Source organism: Scophthalmus maximus, chromosome 5 (genome assembly GCF_022379125.1).
Source record: "Scophthalmus maximus strain ysfricsl-2021 chromosome 5, ASM2237912v1, whole genome shotgun sequence".
Classification (NCBI taxonomy): Eukaryota; Metazoa; Chordata; class Actinopteri; order Pleuronectiformes; family Scophthalmidae; genus Scophthalmus; species Scophthalmus maximus.
Window position 1 is genome coordinate 2,962,486 of NC_061519.1, and position 24,854 is coordinate 2,987,339.

The 24,854-nt window shown below is 44.7% G+C and overlaps 1 long non-coding RNA gene across 1 annotated transcript; it reads left to right on the forward strand.

Moving 5' to 3' along the window:
- Window positions 1-244: 244 nt before the first annotated feature.
- On the forward strand, window positions 245-2,703 carry LOC118311621. Its single transcript, XR_004794038.2, has 3 exons — window positions 245-1,800; window positions 1,950-2,215; window positions 2,645-2,703. It is a non-coding gene; the product is annotated as an uncharacterized LOC118311621 (long non-coding RNA).
- Window positions 2,704-24,854: the final 22,151 nt, after the last annotated feature.

Genomic DNA, 24,854 nt, shown 5'->3' on the forward strand with positions numbered 1-24,854 from the left:
TCTGTATGTCTGTGTCTGTGTCTGTGTGTAAGTTCACAGTGGGCCTCATCCATCCTGAAGTATGACAGGGACTTATTATCCATCATGTCTGTGCTTGAATGTGACGATATTGCATGCTTCTCCCCCAAACTAATGTATCCTGTTGACTTTTTGATGCACCAAGTAATGATTTACACAATTCCACTGATCAAAGCGGCACCAAAATCTGTGATGAAGAAAACTGCTAGGGAGAAAACACAAATGTAATCAATGCAGGGTTTCGAACTCTTAAGACAAATCAAGTTTGTTAATGTTTTATGAGAAAGGAAATGCACATTTATTAGACCTCAGAAAGTAAACAGAGACCTCTGTTTGTTTTACAAGAAAAGAAAACTCCACAGGGCATATTTAAATCTTCTTTACCTGTATCACTATGGACCTTTCTAACTTTACATTTCATTTTTTCCTCAGTAATGTCATATATGGTAAAAGGGGCAAAGAGTCATAACACAAAGCCCTGTTAAACCAACAGAAGTTTCTCTGTACATTATTTCACTATAAGGGTACTTGTCACAATCTGCACCTCTGTGTGATGTTCTGTCTGGATTGCATTTAGTCATGTCCTGTTTTATTTTATCAGTGTCTAGCCTTATGTGTCTGTTGGTGTTATACTTCCTGCCTCTGTGATTGCCTGCGCCACTCATATGTGTTGTACCCAAGTGGCAACCTTGGGTCGTCACCCATTTATTTTTGAACTGATGTTTTGAAGCCTCGAGCTTAGCATTTTGGCCAGCACCATCTTGGTTCTTTGAAACCGGAGGTGAGCACATTTGTAGGAGGGGGGGTCGGGCTCGACTGGGAGTTCGAGGCCATCTACACCTGCAGCACCTACTTTCTGTAGCCCCAAGGCTGGTTGTTGGTTGTTTGCAACCAGTGGAGTCGCCCTCGGCTCGTCATTCCAGAGAATACATGTTTCTGGCACTTCTTCATTGGTTTCACTTTCCTGACCTCGACTGTATGTACGTATGTCCATTTTTGTATACAGTTTTTGGTTGCACCTTTGTCTCATTACGTCCCCCCATTTATGTGGGGGAGGTAATGGGAGGTAGTCTCCCCTCACTCTTTGTTCGTTCGTCTGTATTTGTTCCAGAGAGTCGTCCCTGTATCTGCCTGCCTGATTATCAACCCATATATCTGAAAGCCTGGTTATTTTCAACATTAATTTAATGTTGCAACATTTTAATTGTAGATTTACCTCATGGTCAAACTGAGCTTTGATTTCAATGCTGATATCAATACTATTGGAAAATCTTTGACGTTTTTGAAAATTTGTTAGGTTGAAAACATGCTGATGCTTTTTGAATGTCACTTTTAATTGTGTTCTTCAATGTGGATCAGCTATAATTTGTGGATTTTAATTATGCATTGATTGAATGTGTTTTTGTCCATGATAAAACTGTGGTATGACAGGGATAATACCAGTTTCAATTTACCTTTATCACGTAAAGGAAGAAAGGCAGCATCGAGCACTTTGATGTCTTTGACATGGGGTTTTGATGATTTAAATGCCAACAGATGTGCAACAACCTGGACGATCTCATGTCAATTATTGTTTCAACGAGATGGGAAGGTCAAGATGCAGCTTCCTCTGATCCAAATCACAGATCAGAGAAGAGGGAACCTGCACTTTAAAACCACAGCCCAAACATTTTTCTACATTCTTTGTACATTGATTGGATCTTGAATGGTAGCGCAGACAGTCAAATATAGACTGAAAGTTATCAAGTGAATCATGAGGCCTTGTGATTAAAGCTGCCGTCGGTAGGATTTGCAAAAATAACTTTTTCATATTTGCTGAAACTGTCGTTATATGCTGGTAGTAATAATGCCATTTGCCAGAATCCACCACGCCCGAACAAAAGTGTCCAATCACAGCCAGGGGGGCGTCTCTCCACTCTGTCAATCATCAGGGTACGAGCGGCTCAGCGCTGCAGAACCTGTGCACAGCCTCACTCGCTCGTTTACGTCTTCACAACGAGGAGCTCGCAGCAGAAGCAGAGTTAGTTTGAAAACACTGTGGCAGAGAAACGCCAAGCATCGGAAAAAACTGCCTGGCTCCTTTGCCAGAAACTGTATATACGAGCAAAAATGAGCTAAAAAGGAGGAAGCAGATCGAGCAGCTCCACAGAAGCAACGACACCGACAGGGTTCACAAACGATGCGTTCTACTTGACCGGTAATTATCTGTTTCATTTATCTTTTATGTTCCATGTTATTGTCGCACTCTGTGACCGTGTGTTACTGTGCTGTTGTAATCAGGCTGCTAGGTCTAGGTCCACAGTGCTACGGCTATTGGTTAGCGGTGTTTGTAGCATAATAGCTGAAAATATGTTTGTGTCCAAGCGGTCTAATCTGTTTTGAGAGTTTTCCAGACGTGTGTCGTTGTCTGTGCTCCCGCGGCCAAATGCTCCCCCATCATACTGTTTAGTTAGCTTCACTATTTATCACCAACGTAGCATCCCGTGCTATGCTAAATGCTAAGTATGTGTCGCTATTCCCAGCTGTTTTTACGTTCACTGAATTTGCAAATGCGTGATAAATTTGTGAGGAGGAATATTTTTTCCTGGAACATAGTTTCACATGCTCATGTTGCTTTTCTCCACAGATGCTGACTTTGCTGGGGGGACAGCTGAGGAAGGAATATTCAACACAACTACTGTATTTTATTCATGTGCAAAATAAAGCTTGACAATATTACCAGTGTACTTTGATAAATTTGTTATGCTTTTCTTTGAGATACTGCATCGGTAGTACTGAACCAGTGAATCTGATTACCCCAAATTAATATATTTGTAATGCCTTGAATTGATTCAAAAAGTATATTGATAAAAAAATTAAGTAACGCTGCAGGTACCAACTGGCTGATCACATGAAGATCAGCTGTATCTCCGGCTCCCAGGTCCTCGGGTGTGGGGCCGGCACACCGACCTCTGCCGCGTCTCCCACATCCGCTGCCTGGTGCCCCTCGTAGGCGACTCCCTCTTCTCCTCGCTCAACTGCTCGTCGAAGCAGTTTACTTCCTCATGTACCAGTCTCAGAGCTCTAATAATGTTATAAAATATGGATAAAATTGAAGTCATCTTGCAAAGCAACAAATGATGTATGTGAAGATAAAGCTGTTAATTTACAGACCTACCATGTAACACTGCAGTAGCTAACCTGCTAGCTAACGTGCTAACTAACGCTATCTACGTAAACAAGGTAATATACACTGATTTACAGTCGCCCACGTTCAAAAACACTGACGATGTTGTTTTCCCAAAAAGTCACAGGTAATAACGTGAGGCAACGGTAACTAAAAAACGTATGATAGTCTACCAATGTGGACAATAGTCCGTGTTAGCTTCGGGTTAGCTTCTTACCGGTAGGAACGTCATGTTACGTACCTTGCCTGGCTTCGGTTGCCATGGTAGCGTGCAGGGGCACGGAGGGCTGGGAGGAGCTGTGGAGGAGGGGAGGGAGCAGGAGTTGTTGGATTTTGAATTCTGAGACTATGCAGGATTGTCCATTCGCATGACATAAAAAGATTAGAAAGGGGGGTTTTATTTCAGCAAATCACCAATTTGACAAGGACATTACAGCCGTTGCTCCGACAGACCGGCTGGATCAGATACGGTCACATTTGAGTGGATATGAGAAATGTCAAGTCTGGATCCAGAATAGCAATGAGAGCCTGGGTGTGGGATAGTTTATCCCAGATGAATTCAAAAGGACACAAGCAAAAGATCATGTTGGATAAGTTAGTGTCGGGAAACCTTTTTCTGACTTAACCCCTCGACTACTTCACCTCCCCGCGGCTCAAAGCAAAGTTCTGGAATCACTCGACACACAATTCAAGTCGGGGGATTTGATTTCCCCAGGAGTACTCATTTACTGGCTGAGTGATAGAGCCGACTGCTGCCTCACCTCCTCTGCTACCCACCAAAAAATAGATGCTAGCATATCACCGAAGATCAAAAACCCGTTTCGGGAAACGACAATATGCGCATACAGTGCGCATTAGTTGACTAAACAAGTCAGTCCTAAGTGTACTTGAGTGGTTTGAGTAATGCGGTCTTTTAGCCCCTGAGGGGTGAACGGGTAGAAGAGGAAAATTAGACTCCTCAGGTCCTTTTCCTCTTCAGATGAGCCCTACAGGAGACGAAGAAGTGTGTGGTGAGCAATCACCGGCGAAATGCGCCGCTCCCGCAGACGGCCCCGGCGCAGATCAAAGCCTGGGCGGCTCCTGGGGGGCGTTCAAAGAGCAGCCGTCACCTCATTACATCTACAGCTTTCATGTGAAATGTTGATGAAACAGGGTGTTTTGCCCCCCCCCCCCCCCCCCCCCCACGATTTTTCCATCATTCATTGGATACACATCCAGTAAATTAATTTAGCCCCGTGAGCTGCATTTTAGGTTCACAAGAAACGTTCTGTTTAAAATGGCCAATACTTGGAACATTCACTGGCTCACCCTGGTCCAGCTACTTGCTCAGTCATTTGACAAGCTCCTGTAACAATATCATTTGAATGAAATATTTTTTTAAATTACCTCGGGAGTATATTAAAAGTCAGAGGGCAAAGAGAAGTCGTATGCAACTGTAAAAAGCAGAGTATTTAGTGTTGAGGAATCCTGACACACACTTTCCTCAGAACACTATTGGAATATCAGAATAATCACAAATCAATAAAAATTCAAGCACTGATCTCAGTGTATTCAGCGCTCTGGTTTAGACGCCAGCCTTTCTATAAGAAAAATCCTCCTTGACCTTTAAATCAAAGCATTCTTCGTTCTCTCTTGGAGCAGGCTTTTCCAAGATGTCCAAGTAGCGGCACAGAACACAATAAATAATGAAAGGGAAGCATAGGAGCTTTGGCTTCATGGTTTTGATTAACAAGTGCGGAAAGTCCCGTCTCAATATAGGTGGAAAGGTGAGAGAAAGCCTTTGCAGGTCAATGTTGATGGATTTAAATTGTGTAAAGTGCAAACAGAAAGGTAAATCTGGACTGCGGCTAAAAGATCTTGCATCCAGACAATTTACCTGAATATGCCATTCACAAATATTTTTTTTTCCCCCTATTATAATTGGCTGCAGAGTAAGTGTGCTGGGCAGGCTCACAGCACAGAGATAGTTATTAACCAGAAAAGGAATTGGATTCACTCTTAAATGTGTTCTTTTATTTTTAATTACTGAAATAATCTGATCATTATTTGCTAAATTGTCAGGCACAGACCCAGACAAAATGCTCAAGTAGAGGCTCCTTTATATAATAACTGTTAACCAAACCAATTGCTTAGCCCAAACAGTTGAAAATAATTTCTACTAGTTATTAATTAAGGAATAAACCAAGTTTTCATATTCCTTACAAGGCTTTAATGAAATTAGCAGTTTTTAACGGCCCAATTACTGGACAGCAAGAAAAACAGCGTTGATTCTCAGTTCTCTCAGTTCAGCCCCCTCCCCAAGGCAGAATTGCCAACACAGGCTATTTCTGGTGAGGGATCAATTGGGGCCAGAGTGACCCCGTGGCCACCTCTGCGGGGCCCCTGGCCAATTTGGCCCCGTTACTAAAGACACCCAACAGCCGCTGCTCCTCACCCTTGACCTCTCCCTGACCCCCTTACTGTGGTGACAGTTAGCGGCAATTTCTTTCACCCTTCCCACTTACACTGCCTTTTTCGTCTGTTCTATTTTTTCTCGCTTTAGTCCATTGTTCGGTCGGATTGTGACCTCAGGTCGCCCCTCTGAATATAGATGAAGCACAGAACGGAGAGACGGTTGTGGCAGTAATGTGGCAGTATTCTCATGAAACACAAGGACGAATCTGGGATACAAAAAAAAAAAAAACATGCCTCCAAATGTGTGAGCAGAACTTACTGTATTTCGTGTGAACGTGTTTTTTCTTCTTATATGTCTGGCATCAGGGTTCACCTTGTGGCCCAAGTGAGCCAAATTAGCTAATATACACTGATTTGCGGTCGCCCACATTCAATAACACTGACGATGTTGTTTTCACAAAAGTTCCAGGTAATAATGTGAGACAACGATTACTAAAAAAACGTCTTATAGTCTATCAATTTGGACAGTAGTCCGTGTTAGCTTCAGGTTAGCTTCTTACCGGTAGGAACGTCATGTTACGTACCTTACCTGGCTTCGCTTGCCATGGTAGCGTGCACGGGCACGGAGGGCTGGGAGGAGCTGTGGAGGAGGAAGCGAGGTGCAGCAGAGAGGCAGTGGGAGGAAGCAGGAGTCGTTGGATTTTGAATTCTGAGCGTATGTCCACACTTCTCTCAATCCTACCGACAGCAGCTTTAAGGCATCTTTTCCTGTACAGTTGAGTCTGTCTCTCAGCCAAATTTCTGATCCTCTCTTGATGGAATGGCCTTGGACCAAGGACAAAGGCTATGCTTCATTTTGCCTAACTGCCTGCAATGTGTGTGTGTCTGTGCGAGTGCCCGCGAGCACTAGCCTGTTGATTCCCTGCAAAAGAAGAAAGCCATTCCGCTCAGCTTTTTATGTGCAGCTCCGAAGCTTTTTAAAGATTACCTAACAGTTCCTGACATCGTGAGGCGCATTTGCGCAGATGCAACGTGAAGTCCAATTTTTGTTCCCACTGTATGTGTGTGAATGTGACTGCTAAGCGTCTCCTTGTGCATGACTATGTTCATTGGTAACAGTCTCAAGAGCAAGTGAGGTGAAACTGAAACTTCCTTAAATCAGCAAAAATCCTATCGTCATTTGTAATTACAATAATAACTTAATACTAACAGATTTGAAGCCAACCGTAAGTTTCTTGTGTGTTTCCGCGTCATCAGTCTTTTGTCAATATGTATATTTTGTGACATGAATGAGCAACATTTCAATATAAGCTCTGGACATGATCCGGGTCAGTCCATTTTTTTATTTGTGTTGAACGGGACATAATGCTAGTCCTGTCCCAGTCAGAGAATGCACTACTTGCTATTCCTCTCTCATCACCATCACCTTCTCTTATTCCTCTCTCAGTCTCCTCATCTTGTCCCATATCTCTTCCCTTCCCAAAGCTGAGTTTTAAGTGATGCAGTCTTTTCATTTTCGTCTGTGTCCACAGTTGGTAAGCAGAAGTTACCAGCCTCCGCTGCAATGAAAATAAAAATAATGAGGGGTACTTCCATTTAAAAAATAAAAATTTTATCAGGCTTTAGGGGATTCATCTGCCTGGTTGATTTGTTGATATAATCGAAGAACCACCATGAACCAACAATGATTATTCACCCACCCACACACATGCAAAGAAAGTCTGACAGGAAGCCAGTGATCTTGGCATTGTAAAATATCAAAGTAAACTTATTTTTCGGCAGTTATTTCTCAACTTTTATTAAATACATTTTAAAAAGAATGCAAAGGTCTGGACACAACAGGGACATTTGGCAGTCACAGGGCCCTGCACGCAAGTGAAGTCCGTGAATAGCGAGAAACTGCTCCGGTACAAGAATCTGAGGCGTTTTTTCCTGGCCACGTCAGCCCGCCATGTTTCTTCCTCTGTCTCAGACCCAGTCATCTATCTGCATGACCTCCCACCACGTCTGACCTTGTGGAAGAAAGTACGCAAAAGCTCCACGGCGTTGATGAAAAGGCAGAACATATTTGAAGGCAGCGTATTAATGATGTGACGGGCCCTAATTCATACTGAAATTCTCACAAATACGCGCATACACACACACACACACAAACACACACACGGTGAGACCCCCTGGGATCGATGGATCTTGATTAAGTGTGGGGAAGGGGGGAGCGGGGTGGGTGGGGTGCGGGAAGACGTCAAGTCAGAGTCGTTTAACGTAAAGTTATGACACTTTTATGAGGCCTGCTTTGGAAATTGGCAGTGACAGTACACAAACACACAAGGCTCACATACACACATACACTCGCACACACTAGATGAGCGGGGCAGGTATGTCTCATGGTTCCACAACACATTTGTGCTGCAGACCAAGCAGGCTGATTGTTGCTAAAGCAACTCTTCCTTTACAGTTGTGTCTGCAGTCTCTCAGCCAATTTCTGATCCCGTCTTGACGGAATGACCTTGGACCAAGGACCAAGGCTATTTTCCAAGCTTCATTTTTGGCAACTGTCAGCACGTGCGCGTAGCTTTCTGCGTGGGGGGGGGGGGGACACCTACATGCGCACGCCTTTTGATACCCCGCAACCCCCCCCCCCCAAAAAAAAATGTGCGCATAGTCAGAGGCTCCCACGCCTTTGTCCTGCGAGCATTCGCAGCCTGTCAATCAATAGCCTCCAATTACAAATATAATACACTCAATTGACTCGGCGGGCGGGTGGCTAGATTGCAGCGTGGAAAGCTATTAAAGGGGTGCGGCGTGGCGTGCAGTGAGGCGAGTCCCGCGAGTTGTGTGTGTGTGTGTGTGTGTGTGTGTGTGTGTGTGTGTGTGTGTGTGTGTGTGTGTGTGTGTGTGTGTGTGTGTGTGTGTGTGTGTGTGTGTGTGTGTGTGTGTGTGTGTGTGTGTGTGTGTGTGTGTGTGTGTGTGTGTGTGTGTGTGTGTGCACGAGGGAGGGTTGAGGGGGGGCAGACAGGGCTGAATGGAGAATGCTGTCAGGAACTAATAGCTTTGGGATGTAGTGCTGGGCTGTGTGTGTACAGCAATCTCGCTCTGTCTTAAGGAAAAGGGGGGGCAGTACTGATGAGACAGTGAGGGTTTCTGCAAATGGGATGGCTTGACTGTGAGATGTCATCTGCATGTATGTTTCATTGTGTGTGTGTGTACATTTGACAATGTAAAAGAAATCCCACGCTGCACCAGTCACCCAAACCAGCTCCACCACCCGCAGCAGACTTCTACATGATAAAGTGACTCTGGCGAGATGGAGAGCCAACACTGCTGTGATACACTTCTGTCAAGGGAAGACGGGCTTCAAAAAAAAAGAGTGACTAAGGCGACATAGCAATAGACAGAGTGGTGGTGGTGGGGGGAGGGGGGGTAAAGAGTACTCCGGAGATAACTAAAGCGTTTGAGAGACAGGTGCAATATAGAGGAAGAGAATATGGGGGGTGGGGGGAGTGAAGGAGGGAGATCTGAGGAAATGACAGAGAACGAAAGGCAGCGATATGATATTGGAAAGCTATTTATTCTCATAAATATCACTGCAGGCTTCTGGCAAGGCCACGGAGATAAGAAGAATCAGGGAGGCAAGCGGCAGTAAATGAGGGAAAACAGAGAGACAGAGGCACGGAGAGAGAGAGAGGAGTGAGGTTGAGATAATGAGCAATGAGCAGACAAAGCTATTTTGCCTTCATGGAATCAGTGCATTATGCTCATGCTTTTCCTTTTTCCTGCTCATATCACAGGGCCCCGCGGAGTCAGAGGATTCAAATGAGGTAGGAGTTGACATGGACAAGGTTTGACTCCCAAAAGTATTTGACATGGACAGATTGCGCTGAGGTCAAAAGCACGCCTAGTCGAACACAAGTCCAGTTGAAGATCTGCCGTCAAGGCCCAGCACGCACGTTGACGATAGAAGATCTGGTGCAAATTTAGTCTAATCCAAGAACTTGATGAAAATAGAGCAACTACCGTTGAGGTGAAAACAGGAATTAAATCACTTCTAATGGATAAGCATTGGTGTCTCCTAAAAAATGACAACCATGCGAATCTCGTGTGAAGTAGAGAATTTGTTTGGAGGACGTCATTGCAGCTGGATGAAATTTTTTTCTTCCGTTCATTATTGACCTATGTCCATAGTTTTTCCTCGCAATTTGAGTCCCTTGTGATTGTGATTAACTCTCATTACGTTTTTATCTCACAGTCGATAGCGATGATGTCAGACAGGAAACAACAGGAACCGATCCACCAGGCAACCGTGACTATTGGACTAACAGGACGCTTTGACTAAGGCGTGAGAAAGATCATGGTCCTGGTTAAATGCTAAAACAGTCTGAGTAGAGTTTAAAAGAATTAGAGTTTGGTCAGTATTCATTTAAAGCCAGGGCATGGTAGACTGGACGCATTGATGTTTTTTCAATATTCAAGCAAAAATTGATCTTGTTTTTAACCTAACATGCTGCAAAATGTCCAAATGTTACATCCAAAAGGTAGCCCAAATTATCACAAGCCACCTCGAAGCTTTTACACCCAAACCAATATCTGACCTTACCACGAGAATTTCATGCTAGATGTGTTTTAGTGTCACCATGTGACGTGACAGAATATAGAAAACAGCTCTTCACTCCGAAGCGAAGCGCTTATTTAAACGAAAATAGAATTGTAGTCTGTTATTGAATCCCCGTTCAAACTTTGTGCCTCACATTTTGGACTGAGGCCTTTTAACTCCCCGAGAAACTTGTTGTCTTTCAGCTGTGCCAAGGAATTAGTCAATGTCGGTGGGCGAGACAGACAGAGAGAGAGAGAGAGAGAGAGCGAGCAGAAAAAAAATATCCGGCCTGGAAAATATCTGACCCCGTCAGTTTCCAGGTCGGCTACATTAACCTTTAGTACATCCTACATTTCTAAGTTGTCTCGTCTTTCTCCTCTGCAAGAACAAGATGAGCAACTTTGTAACTTTGTCCCCCCCACCCAAAACTTTTTTTCCAGTAATTTAATTGGCAAGCTAACACGAAATACATATCAACGAAGTGAACAAGATATCGAGAAAAGGCAGACTGTATTCAGGGTTAAGTGTTGATATCCCGAGGTCAATTTCATTTAGGAGTGCCAGAACAGCAGGCAGGAAACTGGACACTCAGACTGCTTTCCCATGTGTACTCCACGTCACCCATTGGTTTGTGGACCGCCGTTTCGAACGTCGTTTTGGCCAGTGCCATCTTGGTTTCTTGAGTGGATCAAGCAGTGCAGACACAGACATGAATATGGTGAAAAAAGGAACCGGTTTATTTATTGTCACTAATTATTATTGAGTAGAGGCGGGCGGGCGGATACTGGCATGAGATGAAGACAGCACAGGATACTCAAGGAAACGTGGCGTGAGGCGAGGTCTCACTGGAGACACACAGGACATATTTCCAGCAGGTGAGTGCTGGCATGGAGGTAGCGGGAACGCCGGAACATAAAGGGATCCCATCCAAGGTCTGCACAGAAAAGGATCTCGGTTAAAATAAATCACAAACCCTCACATGAAATGAGACACGGAGCTTAGCGGCCGACAGTTACTACTGTAAAACTGGTTGAATAATCTGGCCCCGTCGCCATCGAAGGTCATCGACCATGACAGAAACATATTTGGAGGATTTGGGGGGGGGGGGGGGGGGGGCCTGACTGAGAGCTTGCATGCACTGCAGTGTAGTCGCCCTCTGCTGGTCATTCCAGAGAATACAGTTTTTTGTCATAGTTCTCGTCTTTTTTCAACGGTCTGCCCCGTCATTATCAGTGCAGTCCAAACAGCTCCTCCCACCAGACTCGGCTTATTTGTTTGCAGCTTTAAGGTAAATACCAACCGGAACGCACAAATCATAAATATGTAATCCGGCGCTGACTTTCAGTTCAGTCAATGTTTGTGAACTCCTCTTCTCAAACAGCTGGAAAACCAGAAAACCTGCAGCCACAGCCTGCGATGTCAAACACGTAGAAATAACCTTGAATGAAACCTCACTTTGAGCAGCATGTAATATTCCTTTAAGCTTTTCGATCTCATACAGCTTCATGGAATGGTGTTGGCGGTTACTAAGCAGAAAATGGGCTTGTAACTAATTGTTCTAATTGTCCGGGAGACTGTCACAGCGTACTTGCTCCCAGTTAACACGCTCTTATTCACCGAGTGTTAAAGTTCTCTTTAGAGTTGTTCCTCAAAGAGTGTTTTTTAAGCGTCTCGCCCTTCTCGTTCCTGCCCTTTGATGGAGACTTGTTTACGCCCCAAAACTGTAGATCGAAACTGTCCAAAATCATAAGACTCACACGCTGGCGAGTTCTACTTCGGGGGTTAGACTTTCCTTTAAATGTGTCACATTAGGAGCATCATCTCCTCTGTCAGGCCCACTGCCACTGAGTGCAAAAGGATTCCGAACTCTGCCAGAAAATAAATAATATTTGCCGCTAATATTCGCCGCCTTCGGGAAAAAAAACACTGCCGAAAACATGGTCTGTGATCAATAAAACATCAGGCAGCCATCAGAAGGTCTTTGATCTGAGGCAGTTCATCTGTGTTCTGAATATGCCGCTCGATTCAATATTCGTCTAAGGAGAGAATTGAAGAGATTTTTGTGTGTGTCTGTGTTTGTGCTCTCATTCTGGAGTCATGCTGGGTTGTGTGTGTGTGTTGGGCTCTATGGGAAGAGTGAACCCACCGTGGTCAGTGGGAGTATTGACAAAAGACTGCGTGCAACCCATGTAAAATTCATGTACTGTGCTGCTTTTACAAAAGAGCCCCGGAGTGGTTTCCGGGGGATGATTATGCCGGAGCGACGGGGAGGACAGAGCCGAGGAAAACTAGACGGAAAAAAAGAACGACAGAAGGGGAGTGAAAGACACAGTCTGGGGACAAGGTGAGCCTGACTTTGTGGGGAGAGGAGGCAAAGTGAAAACGATCCCTCTGGACGGTCGGAGAGGTGAGCGAAGCCAAAGCCTGTTTGCAGTTGCACCATCATCCGGAGACCTCGACGGACCATATGCTTCCAAGCCTGAGCCCACATCTCAGGCTGAAAGTGTTGAACTTTTCAAAATGTAGCAATAAGAGCCAAAGGATAAACGGCGCTAAGTTTTTTTCCCCTCTTGCTCAGAGACAGTGCAGAGACACACAGAGTATCTAAGTGAGAGCGTATATCACTTTTGTAATTAAGTCCCCCGCTGATTGTGTTCTCAGAGTTGCTGCCCAGCTCTGAGGCTGTCCATGTACGACGCAACCCTCGTTGCTTAAGTAACGCTCAGCATGGGGTTTAATCAGTGGCGCGCAGGGATTGTTACGCATAAGCAAATCCCCTCCCCTGACAAAGCTCCTGCTCAATGCATGATTCAGCTATATACTATACAGTGGCATCGGTATTGTAGATTCAATAAGTACGAAACATCATGTGATGTAATTAAGTCTAGACACACAAGGTTATCCTATAATTGTGTGAGCAGAGCTACCGACGGGGCTTTCTCGCTGAAGCGAGGCACACCAGTAGTGTCCTTTCAAAGGCAGCCGTGATACGTAAACCAGTGTGTTACACTGTAACTTATCAGTGTCGTGGCAATATTAGACAATGGCGGATGATGGTGGACAATGGGTGAGAGTCACGGCGCCGCATGAGGGCAGTAGGGAAGGGGACTCGTCCCGGGTCTTGAGGAGCTGACTTCCTCTCTGCTCCGTCAACCGGCCACACAGTAACATACCCACCATAACTCTCTCTCTCTTGCATCACTAAACAAGCTCCACCGTTTGTTAACGGGACATGCATGGTCACAACCACAAAAAGAGGTATGTCTGCGACCGAGAACACGGTGCCAACAACCAGATAAGAACAAACTCTTTCATTGGTCCACCGCTTGCGCATGCGTGTTGTCACGTCTCCTGGAATTCAAAAGATGGTGGGCAACGGCGTGACATCTCACATATTTTCTTTGCTTTTAAACTTTTGAAGCGTTTAAATGCAGTGTTTAATTCAGTGATGGTTAGGGTTACGGTTAGGGTTGTGGTTAGGGTCAGGATTAACTTAAGGGTTAGGGTCAGTTGTCGTTGTAAACGAACGGTTTAAAAACACCAGCACTACAATAAAAAAGTCACGACATCTACTGCTGCCCTTTTGCTTCTTCCGCCACATTTTAATATCTCCCAATGTCAAAGGAAAGGAAAACCTCCGGAGCAGAAGGTGCCGCTGATGCGCCTATTACGGTGGTTGCAACTGCCATTAAAAACAACCAAGTGAATGTACAACCAATCACGTTGCGATCTCTTAGCTGCTTGTGGCCAAAGAACAAGGCCACAACCAAAGCTCCACAAAATGAACGCGAACAGGCGACATCAGATCCTTTTATGCAATAGACTGTATATAAAAATGGACGTCTAGTCAGGAAAGTGACGCCAGTGCTGAAGTGCCTGTAGCCTCAGGAACGACCAGCAGAGGTCGAGCACGGTACGCATTGGGGCATGAGTACTGCGTGATTGACAGTTAGGAGGTGGACGTGCAGTGTCTTTTTGCTTTCATTCAGACCCACAATCCACTCCTGCAAATGTGGTTACTTCTGGTCCCAAAGAAATGACACTGGTCCAAGTGCCAAAACTCGAGGCTTCAAAGCAGCCGTTCACAAACCGTGACGTCATGGTGGGTCGCCACTTGAACTGTTCTGAGACCAGAGGTAAGCGGAGATGTCACTGGACTGGTGTTTGTTGTGACCTCTGTGACCGGATCGGCCTCTGCCTTTGTGTGGCAGGCCCGCCCTTAGTTAATGTGTCTTGGCAGAACTGTCATCTGTCGGTTGCTACTTTGTCCTTCTTCACACTGTGTTTGCAGAGACACATTAACACTTGGTGTCCCCTCAGTAAACTCCCCAAGTTCTCATTATGGTTCTGATGTGTAAGCCTGCAAGCCCCCCCCCCCCAGCTGATTTAATTTGTTTCATCTAGAGGCGGTAGATTGGGGCCATGGCACGGTGGGCGGTCTGCTGATGCGTCTGATTTCCCTTGATGTGCCGAGGACACAATGACACAGTGAAACGTGCCGTTACCGTTTCATAGATTTCCATTCCCAATCAGAATCAAGCGTATTTGAGTACGGTCCCACTTGTGGCTCCAAAAACAATTTCGGTACTTTTAAATTCATTAGAAATCATTTGTCCTGTGGGGCTGCGGGAATACAGAAAACATCAGCATGTAGATCAGTCTGCCAGACACGGTGCACTTCTGTGGCATTACACTCGCAGCGCTCAAGAAAGTATCTGTATATATTTTTCTGTATAGACATGCTCTAGTGGTATTATTATTATTGAATTGTGTCACATGACGCAATTTAGTAAGAAGTCACTGCAGTTAAAAACCTGTGGAACTGTACGGAATTTGAATTTGCGTAATCTGAGTGAGAGGTCTCGGGGTGATGGTAACTGATGGAGACAGCTTGTTTAAAAGAGTCATTTTATTAGAGTGGAAACTGCTGAAAGCGATCACGTCCGTCAGGGTCATATGATCTCTATAAGCGGACGATTACCATAACTGATTTTTTTTTTCTCTTTCTCTTCATTGATCCTACAATTTAAAATCAAATCGACCTTTGAATATATATTCTATGAATATAAAGTAATGCACTTGACAACTTCACTATTTACTGATTTAAATGTAAAATAACTGAAATCGCGCCCGAGTCTGAATGGTCGGGTCAGTGAAAGCATCACGCTGCACCTATGTAACACACCTGCCGCTGTAAGAGGGCAGAGACAATGGTGATGCACTGTAAAGACCCAAACTGTGAGCAAAGTGAGAACGGAAGCGAAAAGTAATTCACCGAGCCGCGGCAGCGAGGTGGTGTCAAAGTACTCAGCCGGCAAACACTTGAGTATGAATACGCCTGCTTTGGCAGGCCGTCAACACCTTACAGTTTGATCGATTTTATGGCACAGGGTAACGGACACATTCAAGCAGTCGGAGGAGACAGCCGAGGCTGTATTCCGCCGTAGCCAGCTACGGAGCTGGCCAATGATGAGCTGGTAACGGAGAGGCTGGTCATATTTCTTCCTCATCACTCTCTGATGCCAAGCCGGGCTATTCATTCGATGAGCCCCCGTACCTCAAATTCCTTCCTCGATAACCAACTGCATCATTGCAGAAAAGTAGATGCGACGCTCTCGGTGACGGAAAAGGGCCGAGGTTGAGTGTCATTACAACTAAACCGGGTGACTTTCTAGGACAAATGCTCTTGGATGAAATGAATACTCGTTGGTGTCCGCGACAGGCAGCTTTCACAATACACCATTAGGACGGAGACAGTGTTTCGTGGTGAACGAGCTAATAGCTTAAAAGCCAACACCTCGTTCAGAAGAATTTTGTGAAGCCGCGAATTGTTGCTGCTGCAAGGAGCTGCTGGACAAAGTTAAGACCTGCGATCAAACCACAGGACATTTTTGCGCGTGGCTTTAGTGCCAAGATGGTTAAAAGGGAGTTGGCGTGTTCCTATATCCACGCGAGCAACTTTCAGCTCTCCGTTCTGCGTGCTGTGTGATCGGGTCTATACAACAGGCAGGTGGCAAACGAAGCAAATGCCACCAATCCTCGAGCCCGCCCTACCTCGCATTCTGGTGTTTAACGCGCTCCCATCTGCTCCTCAGTCTCGCAACGACTTAAGAGATAACCGATCAGAGGAGCCCTTCACCTTTTACCTTTTGAAATGTCAGCATGAAGCAGCGGTTGTCCGTCGTGATGTCACCAACTGGCGTTTTTTTTAATGCCTCCTTTGTGAAATGGAGCGTTCACACATTGTCATGGCAGCCAACTGTCTGTTGTGTTTCCTGTGTCGTGCGTGCGTGAGTAATGGTGCTTTTAATATTAGCTGTGAAACTAATTGCTCATTGGGGCAAAGATAAAATTTGAACTCGAGGGTGGATGACAGCAAGGCGGTGTTTTCATTAGATCTGCACCAACAAAAGAAACCTCGTACACCTCTTTAAAGGCCTCGAAAACCAGTTGCCTCAATTTCTTTCTTACTTTGAGTGATGTGTAAATTTTTTATTAGACAAGAACTAACAACGCTTTTTCCTGTGACTGATTCATTTAATTATGAACAGATAATAGGGTTAGGTTTCAGTAATGTTTCAGAGTATTTGTGCGTTCAGTTACGAGAGGGATTCAAATCAAATCCTTGACTGGATCTCTCAAACGCGTGTGTGTGGCCTGGTGAATATTGAATATGGCACAGTGTGGAGCTGTAGGGAGATACAGTATAGAGAAGTCACTGTTGCTGCAAGTGTTATACTGTACAGTGAACCCAGGAAACAGGATTATAACATGTTGAAAACATATTCGTCATTTCATTGTGTCTTTAAAATGCTTCTAACGAGTTTGTTTTGGTGATAATAACCGAGTAATATAATATACAGTATGATAACTTTTACAGTAGTTCTACTGCATGACGAACACCTGAACTTCATATACTGCACATTTTAAATGCAGGACGTTTTTCAAATGGGTTATTTTAAAATGGCTCATTTGTTACTTTAACTAAGCTCTGAATACTCATCTTAGGATATAAAACTGATCCGCTGAATCGATCCAATCTCCACATTCAAACCACTTAAAGCTGAAATATCATAATTTTCCATTCCGGTCCATGGGATGCAGGGAGCTGCTGGTTTTTCCATCTCATCGGGTACATGTTGGAAATGTACAGTTAAGTACGTTCACCTTGCATCACCTTGCATACAGATGAGTGGAGCCCAGCAGAGCTGCAGGTCCTATACGATATCAAAATTAACAACCAGTTTTATCAAGTTCACTTATGCCTTTTTGAAATTCACTCGGGCCATCAATGTGCTAAGTGCTCTCAAGTACATAGAGGTTGGAGGTAACTGCCAGTAACAGTGAGTTTATGAAAGAAGGGATGGGGGGAGCTTTCCTTGGCTCCATCATGGAACATCATGCAAATCGCTGAGAGGAGGTAAACAGGAGACGGGCCAGACAGAGCGATGTGCTTCTTAATGCCTAACAGGTGCCATGTTCTCATTATGACAGCCACGACAGCTGGGAGATGGTGGAAAACAGCCTCATCATCAGGATTAAAGATCATCATTGTGTAAATGTGCGGCTGCAGCTACGTGCGCGTAAAACTCGTTTGTGTGTGTGCGTGTATGAAGCCGCACATGAATGTATACGTGCATGCGTTGACTTATCCTTTATGTAGCTACGAGTGTGTTCATGTGTGCGTCTTGCATGGGAGCAATTTTAATGCTCCATCATTTTTTATGTTTGCAATTCACCCCTCTCTCACACACACACACACACACACACAAGGACGCATGCATGAACGCATGAAAATCTTAGAATCCTGGAAATTAAGGACAGCACATTTTCCTGAACTATTTCCACCTCAGCTGCGCTACTCTCTCTCTCCCTCTTCTCTTTTAACTCCATTTCCTAGTGTGCCTTGCTCGTCCCACAAATGCAGGAATGTGTGAAGTGTGTGGTGAATGTAGATGTGGCGAGGAAGCGGCAAGTTGCCCCGTCACTTGGTGTGGCCCTGTCACACTCCGGCTTTGTGGAGTGCCTCCGACGTGTCCTCTGGCCCCGACCCATCAATTATAGAAGGAACAAGGAGGCAGAGAGTGAATACTCCACAACACAACGCCACACGGCACCCACTCAGCTAGGGCTGCGGGTCAGGTGACCGTCACGGCACAGGCAAACATGCCTGAATAAACAAAATGAAAGACCAAAGAAAGTGATAATTTGCCTTGCAAGCTTTGATTTCATGTATGCGTATGTTTCATATTGATGGTGTCAGTCTTGCCTTCAAGATTCTTAGTCATTTTTGTAACAGCAGGTTGTTGCAGTAATGTAAATGCAGTAATCTGCAAAGCATCAAAAAGGTTCAAATGTCTCCAGTGGACAAGCTGTTCCACTCCAGTCCACCTAGAGGCGGTAATGCAGAAGACTATACAACAACAGCGACGATGCCCTATAGATCCAGCAACACGGATGAGAATCCAATTGTGCTGCAGTTAATCATCATTCACTGCCTTGAAAATGGGGATTATTGGGTCGAGCACTAGTAACGGAGTGTATCCAAAACAGCCAAAATGCAAAACTTAAGGCAAGGAAACAGATTCTACGAGCTATTGCATAGATTGACCGACTGGAGGGCTTCACCAATCAGACATCTTCAGCGCCGGAAAAATCCCACTGTACCCGTACTTTCGTAAAGTGTTGGAAATTTCCTGCAGAGGTTCTGATTTCCTGTGGTGAGAACACAACTTTGATGTAAACATGAGATGGAAAAATATAATCCCAGACCGTAACTTTGCTCTAATTCTCCAACACTACGATATAACACTTCCTACTGTTGGGGAGTTTAGCGAATGGATCGATTGCCGCCAACAAGCTAATTTCATAGGAATGAATGGGGCGCCATCTTTGAACGCAGCGTCCAGTTCTCCTTCATAAATCTGTGGTATGAAAACACCACGTGCCTGTTTCTTAGGCAGCTCTCGTCCTCGCTGGAATAGCACTGTTTCTCCCCGAGTAATGGCTGCTCTCTTCCTCAGTTTGACCTGTCTGAAAAGGAGAATGAAAAGCCGGAATGATGTATGCAGCGACGCTTGGCAATCGTAAAAGCATCAATCAAATGTTTTAACGCTGCGTGTTCTATTCATAGAGAGTCATTAGTCACAGAGGAGTGTGTCTAGCTGCCGACTCTAAAGAGCTTGTAGTCATGACGGAGGCACAAAAAAACGTTTTTTTCTTCTGAAACTTGAAACTGAGCTCCTAATCTGTTGAGAACGGAGTATCTGAACAAACTGTGGGCATTAACCTTCAACACAAAAGAGTGTCATCGAAAATGAGTGTGTCTCTTGGAATCAGTTTAAGAATATACACATCCTGACTAAAATGCTCTCTGCTATGCACATCAGTAGTGTTGTTTGCAGAGATTGGAGGATGTAGACAGAGACACACACACACACACACACACACACACAGCAGCTGTGCATGTTTTTCCAGCAGACAGTGTATAGATCAGCCTCTTGTTACATTATGATGGCATTCCTCACAGTGTTATTCACACCATTAGACAGACAGAAAATCGCACCATTGTGAATTCTGCATCGTTCTGGTGCCTTGTGGGGCTCTAATGCCTGTCCAGATGGATTTCCCGAAATTAACATTTTCAAAGTCGCTCGGCAGTTCCCCCAATATCAATTCATAACAGTGACTAAGAGCATCATCAAGGCGACGACGGGGAACTCAAACAAGCAGCCTCACTTTTGATGCAGGCGCAACGGCTAAGATAGTGCCGAAGCAATGCCGCATGAAGGCATTTATATAATGAACCCAAGTGATGCATTGTAATGACATAGAGACGCTGAGGATGCCCCGAGTTTCACCTCTCAGGCAACATACAGGTGCGAGTAAGGTATTAGAGTTTTCTCTGAACGAGACGTGACGATTGGACATCGATCAAATAAAAGGCACTGCGAGAGAGTGCTCTTTTTCAAGAGCAAAATATCAGAAATATCAATCAGACTAAATGTGGCTGTGAGTGGGGCTGGAGCCTTAAAGGTGACAAATTATGCAAAAAGCACTTTTTCAGTGTTTGTGCACATAAATGTGTGTATCTGTGGAGCCTGTCAGCTCACAAACTGTGAAAAAAGACCACCCTATCGCCTTTTTGGGGGCTGGTTAAACCCTACCGCCTGGCTCTGAGCAACTGGTTCAGATTTCTTTGCCACTGTGATGTCACAGTTGTAACCCCGCATGCAATCTGTAGAATCTCCACTTTTCTGGTGAAGGGGCGTGACCTACACATTTTGAAATGGGCTGACCAATCACAATCGCAATGTTTGATTCGCCTTGGGCCGTAGCCTATAAATGTATATTAAAAAATGTACGTGAAACAGATTTGTTTTAAAATCTTTTCTTTCTGTTTGGGAATCTATTGGTTTATAACTCTTTCTCGAAATTGCTCACAGACTTAAACGACCTGAGACAAATAGCTGCTAGTGGACTTTTCTTTGCTTTTAAAGGTCACAAGCCACAAATGTTGGAAACCACTTAGAACACATACATTATTACAGTAATTACGTGGACCTTGGTTCACCCTGAAGGAGGCAATAAGTCCACTGGATAGAAACCCCTTTTTCGGCAAGGACAGAAAGGATGTGTGGTATAAAACAAATATTGCCAATCTGCATTAAAATCCACAGAATTGAATTAGTCTGAATTGTAAATTACTCTTGAACACATTGCTAACTCTTTACAGACTTGTTGTGTCTTTGTGGACTTTGATGGATTTCTTCTTTGATTACCATTCCTTGTGCATCTCCGTTTAGTTACGCTCTTAATCCCTTGATTTTTGTTGGTGAGTCGTGTTTTATTTCGATATTCACTTCCTGTTCCCCTGTCTCCTTTTTTCCCCTCATGCTTGTTACTTTTTGAACGTTGCATTTCCTGTTTTACTTTGTAGTCACTTTCCTCATGTCTCTCCACTTCCTGCCACGTCTTTGTTGAATCAGCCCTTCATCTTGGGAATTGTCATGTCTCCTGCTTCTTTCTTTGTATTTTGGCCCCTTGTGTTCTCCTGACTTGATTTTTTGCTTTTTGTTTGTACCTTTTACTATATTCCCCTGCATTCTGCGTTTGGGTCCTGCCTTCGCCAATCACAACCTCACCGAGAGAAAGAATTTCCTCAGATGGGGATTACACCCAGCAATCATTGAAGATAAGCGATCATTGAAGTCGTCATTGTCATCACCACCGTATCATTGAAATAATTGAATTAATGATAAATACTCACAGGAGTAGCCGCCTTTAGGTGGTGATGAGACTGATGGCAAACTGCATTAAATTCTGCCCGTGTTTGTTCCTTTTGGACAAACTTTTTCTCCCCGCAGTGAAGGAGAAAAACTCAAATTTAAAAAAAGGAGAAATGCAGGTCGTCTTCGTCGTCTGACAGGGGAGAGCGAGCTGATCCCCCCCTGAGTGAGCTTCTCCATTGAAAATAATGAAATGAAGCAAGTTCAAAAGGCCCCGTCTGAGCGGCAGTAGGTAGCAACGTAACGTTTCCATTCCAAATGACGAGCTCGTAATGAGCGAACCTAAATGCAAATGAGGCATCTCAGAGCAAATAAATAAGCCGTCTGAACATGAAAAAAACCAATCGCCACATACCTTCCAGCAATGGACTCATTAGAGGGAAAAGATGCTAAAGCGGCTCATGTTGTCATGAGGGCCTAAAAATAATGACATTCCATGGCTCGCATTGCTAATTCGCTAAATGAAAATGAAACCCCGTCATTAGTGCGGGGGCGGAAGCAGCATGACACACCGTGTCTCAGGTGGCATCCCGTTCACATGAAACGCTGTCCTTCCAACATTCAAACTACATCATAATTTGTTCAGGTTAGACTTTACTGTCATGAATTCACTGCGACGTTTCTATTAAGCGAGTCTGCGCGGCGGCTCTGCTCTCTATTCATTCTGTCGGGCTGTACGTTGTCTCACGATGTTGCAGTGGCGGGTGAGGGCTGGATGATAATTGTTGTGGACACAATGAAGCAGACGGCGGAGCTTTTGAGTGGCCTCGGAGCTCCTACAGACCTAAGTGGCTGCGGTGGATGAGTAAAGTGCTCGCGGAAGCGCAGGGGAACCGAACCCATCTCTTGTTTCTTTCTCCCTGCCCCACAAACGCAGCATAATCACCGAACACCCTCCTCTCCTTCATTACAAATTCACCCCCCCCCCCCTTTCTCTCTCTCTCTCTAATTTCCTCTTTCCATAAATCTTTCTTTGCCACATTCTCCCTCCCCGCTCCTCCATCCTTGCCCTTCCATTTTGTAACTGAGGCGCGCTCGGTGCTCATCATTTCTGTCGAGCCATGATTCACTTTCCTGCCGCCCCGCTCTCCATTTATCTTGCCAGCTTTTCAGCAAGCGCGGCATCTCGCAAATGCAACCTCTCCTGCACCTCCTTTGCTCTTATCTCCTCATCCTGCCATCCGTCTCCATCAGGGCTGACTGCTGCCACTTCACACCTGTCTGTCCATGCATCTCCTTCTTATTCTCTCCCTCTTTCCAGCGCAAGGTTCCCTCTGTCTTTCTCAATCTGTCCCTCTCCTGGCAAACACACCGACACCAGCGCAGGCAGAGCAGTGGCGTTGAGTCGGGGGGTTCGCTCCATTAGAACATTTTGCTCGGCAGCTATTAATAAAAGACAGTATTGTTGAATGTCAAGGAGATTAAAAATACCTACATCTGATTTATTGTACACAGGGGACAAGAACTACCACTCCCTGTGACTTCATTTGTATTATAAGAGTCACATTGTGGTTGAAGAGGTTGGGTTCTTAAAAATCATTTCTGTTCTATCAAACTTCAATGAAGTAACTGGCATACATTTTTTGGTAGAAATTCATGTGCTGAATTTCTATTACCTCTAATGCTGATATGGTGAACAATATTCATAAATTGAAATGCTTAAAAAACTAAAACCCGTTTGATCGTTTTGATCGTTGGAACTTTACAGACTAAAGGAATATAAGTAATCAAGGAATGGACAGATAGTCAGACTTCAAGAACACTGCAAATACCCATTTTGCCATCTTGCTGGTTCATGATGTCGTTAAATCCAAATGAATTATAATTTTGAATGGGGGGGGGATCTATCTGAGCTAATCATGTGAAGGTTGTCTATGCTGACAAAAGTACAACCATTGCTTGCGTGTTGGTACGCTGTTCTGCAAGAGCATGAGCTGGTCACTGGCGACAAGGTTAAAGCTTAAAAGCATGATGTAAATATTTGCAAAGGGTCAGATGTCTTATGGTAGTCATGGTAGTGCGGTACATAACCAACACTATGTGGCCATGTTGATGCGGAGGGAAATGTTTTTTTATCTGTTTTCAAAAAGATCAAGATGGCGCTGGCCAAAATCACAAACTCAAAAAAGGTGGGAATTCCGATATCATTTTAGCAGTAGTGAGGTTTGAAACTGCACATGATGAGATTCCTCTGCTGTAATTCCATCAATAATACATATAATACAACAGTGGACAATATTGCTGCCAATACATTTATTCTGTCTCCATATATGACACTTGGTCAGCGCATAAAACGGGCAGGTGGACTCCAGTGGCAGTCGGGAACCAAACACAAAAACAACCCAGGTCGGGCACAAAGAGACACGACAGACGAGGCAGCGAGGCACACGGCATGAGCGGGACGGAATCATCTGGCACGGGAGCAGGGTGAACACTGCCGGTGTGCCTCGTCAGACTGGCCCTGCAGAGGGAAAAGAGCACAAAGGAGGCGGGGGGGGGGGGGGGGGGGGGAAGAGGCGGGGCAAAACAAACACCAAACCCTCACACCAACATCCTAATGTTTTCCCCCCTGCAGCTCTGTTGGACATTATACATTGGAAAACGTTTTTTTTCCGTTCAAGGTTAATGTGCTCAGAAAGTTGACAGCGACAAAGTACAATTGTAAGTTCGTTGGGGGGGGGGGGATGAGAAAGAAATCAAGAAAAACAAGAAAAGAAGACATTACCCTTGGAGACTGGATGCAAGATGAAAGGTAGCCCATATAGGAACAAGAGGACAGAGCAGGGCACATAAGCAGGGAGGAATCAGTGAATCTTCACGGAGCTACAGCCTTTGCTGCTGAGAGCCCACAGTATGAATCATGAATCATTTACAGTCTCTTTCCCTCAGGAGCCTGTGTTTAAATATTAATGCTCTCCATTCAGATCACAGCCACCCTGACCCGCATAGCTAGGTCCACTCCCCAAGGACGGCATGTACACACCCTCCCCGCTCACACACACACACATACAAAGCACTTCTATGGATCATCTATAGGCACAGATAGAAAATACCAAACTGCCAAAAAGCCTTGCCATACATCACACAGTCCCAGAGGTATGTGTGCACGTGAACTCCAGTTTTCTCTGTCCCTGTGCTCAAAATGTCTCTTTTTACACACACACACACACACACACACACACACACACACACACACACATATATGCATGCTATTGCCCAATTCTTTCTCATTAACAGTTTGTGTTGGCTGCTATAAACAGGGCTTGTGACCAAACAGCAGCATGGTTTTGGTTTACAACTTGCCTAAAATGAATAAGTAACATTGTTTTCCTCATTATTTACCATCAAACTGCATCCAGGTGGTCAAGAAGACAAAACACTTTGTAATCACCATATT